Genomic DNA, 2,955 nt, shown 5'->3' on the forward strand with positions numbered 1-2,955 from the left:
TTTTTTTTTTTTTTTTTTTTTTTTTTTTTTGTCATTTTTACTGACCGGTTAACGGGATCGCAACCCTCGGTGTCGCGCCCGTACCGGGGACCAGCAACGGGATCGCAACCCTCGGTGTTGCGTCCGCACCGCGCTCGGGAACAGGTCTCCACATGGGATCCGAACCCTCGACGGGAGCGCAGCCGCACTCCCAAGCGGTGCACTCTCCAGTGCGCCACCGGCTGGCCCTTTAGTGCATTCTTTTAACAGCTGCTTAGCATTCCACAGCATGATTTTGTTTTTAATTGAGATAAATTTATATACAGTGAAATGTAGAGGTATTGAGTGTGCAATTCCATGAGCTGACAAATGCATACACCTGTGGAACCAACGCCCGGTCTGAAGAGAACACGTCCCTCTCTCCAGAATGTTCCTTCTTGATTCCTCCCAGTGCATTTCTCACTGACATGGCCACCATGGTTACAACTGCAACCACCATAGATTCGTTTTATCTCTTTAGAACTTCACAGAAATGAAAACATGCCATTTGTGGCCTTTGTGTCTGGCTACTTTTGCTCAGCAAAGTGCTTTTGAGAGTTGCACAAGTTGTGTACATCAGCAGTTCTCTGGCTTTTTACTGTCATGTACGATTCCATTGTGAGGATATTCCACATCCATTTTCCAGATGATGGACACCGGGTGTTTCCAGTGTAAGGCTGTTACAAAAAAAGATGCTATGAACATTCTTGTGAAAGTCTCTGTTTTCATCACTCTTGGGTAAATAACTGTGTAACTGCAGAGTTACAGGGTAGGTATGAATCTATACGAAACTGCCAAGTAGTTCTCCAAAGCGGTAATGCTGTTTTTATCCAGCAAAGCATGAGCATTCCACTTGCTCCATATTCTCACCTGCATTTGCTGTTGTGAGTCTTTTAGCGCTAGCCATTCTGATGAGTGTCAAGTAGCATTTCATTGTGGCTTAATTTTATTTTCTGGATGCATCCTTTCAAACTGGCCATCCGTGTAGCTTCATTGGTAAAGTGTCTATGACCCATTTTTCATCTGAGCTGTTCATGTTGTTATTGATTTGTAGAAGCTCTTTATATATTTTTGGTAAAAATCCTTTGTCAGGTATAGCATTGCAAATATTTTCCCCCAGTTTATGGTTTCTCTTTATTTTCTTAATTATGTATTTTGATGAAGTCCAATTTATCAATTTCTTTCTCTTGTGTTTAGCATTTTTTGTGTGTTCTCTCTAAAAAAATAAAAATCTTTGTACCAAGGTTGCAAATATATTTGCCTGTGCTTGCTTCTGAAACTTCGAGCCTTACATTAGGGTCAGCAAACCACCTTGAGTTAGATTTTGCGGGAGATAAGAGGGAGCTTCTCCCCTTTCCTTGTGTTTATCCAGTTGTCACAGCACCATTTGTTGAGCAGACTTTCCGTACTGGATTGTCCTGGAGTTCTTGTGTCTGTACAGTCAGCTTACTAGACTGTGTGCTTGTGCATCAAGACCCTGCATTTTGTTCCAATGAACTACTTATCTACTCTTATGCCACATTCTACAGTCTTAGGCACCATTTGTTGAGCAGACTTTCCGTACTGGATTGTCCTGGAGTTCTTGTGTCTGTACAGTCAGCTTACTAGACTGTGTGCTTGTGCATCGAGACCCTGCATTTTGTTCCAATGAACTACTTATCTACTCTTATGCCACATTCTACAGTCTTAATCACTCTAGCTTTTTTGTAAAGTTTAAAATCATGTGAGTCCTCCAGCTTTGATCTTCTTTTTAAATGTTATCTTGAATATTCTACTTTGCATTTCCGCATATATGTTATAATCAAATTCTCAATTTCTTTTTTTTAAATGGTGTTAGGGTTTTGACTAGGACTAAATGGAATCTCTGTGGTCAGTTTGGAGAGAACTAACATCTTTATAGTATTTACTCTTCCAATCCATGAACATGGTGTGTCTTTTCACTTTTTTAGGTCTTTAAATTTTTCTCTCATCCATGCTTTTGAGTTTTCAGGGTGTACAGGTCTTTCACATTTTTCATTAAATTTATTTCCATCTGATGTATTTTTTATGCTATTCTAAGTAGTACTTAAATTTTTTCCAGTTTTTTGCTGTTAGACATAGAAATGCGATGACTATTGTATATTGATTTTGCATTCAGTTACCTTGCTAAATTCTCTTACTTTAGTTTTTAGAATAGATCCTTTAGGATTTATTAACAATTATGCTATCTGCGAATAAAGACAGTTGACCTCTTCCATCCCAAACTTTACACCTTTTCTTTTTCTTGCCTTATTGCCCTGGGTAGAATCCAGTGCACTGTTGAATAGGGAGACTGAAAGTGAACATCCCTGCCTTGTTCCCAGTTTCAGGGGGAAGCAATCAGTCCATCACCATTGAGTTTGCTGTTGGCAGTAAATTTCCTGTAGAGGATCTTTATCAGTTTGAGGACATTGACTTTTCTTCTTAGTTTGCCAAGATTTTTTAAAATCATGGATGAATATTTTGTCAAATGTTTTTCTGCATCTATTGAGATGATCATTATGGCTTTTCTCCTAGTTCTGCTAATATGTTAAATTGTATTGGTCGATTTCTGAATGTTAAATCAACCTTGCATTTTCCAACACCACTTGGTCATGATATACTAACATTTTAAAATATTTCTGGGTTCGACTTGCAAATACTTTGTTCAATAATTTTGCATCTATGTTTCTGAGAGCAATTGATCTGTAATTTTATTTTCCTGTAAGGCCTCTGTCAGGTTTATTATAGGGTCTCCTAAAATGAACTGGGAAGTGTTCTCCCGCTCTGATTCTTCTGGAACAGTTTCTGTGGAATTCTATTATCCCATACTTAACAGTTTGTTAGAATCCGCTAATGAAACCAACTGAGCCTAGAGTTCTCTTTGTGGAAAGGTTTTTGGCTACGAGGTCAATTTCTTTTATCGATATAGCTATTTAG

Source organism: Galeopterus variegatus, unplaced genomic scaffold, assembly GCF_000696425.1.
Source record: "Galeopterus variegatus unplaced genomic scaffold, G_variegatus-3.0.2 Scaffold5984, whole genome shotgun sequence".
In the NCBI taxonomy this organism is placed as follows: Eukaryota; Metazoa; Chordata; class Mammalia; order Dermoptera; family Cynocephalidae; genus Galeopterus; species Galeopterus variegatus.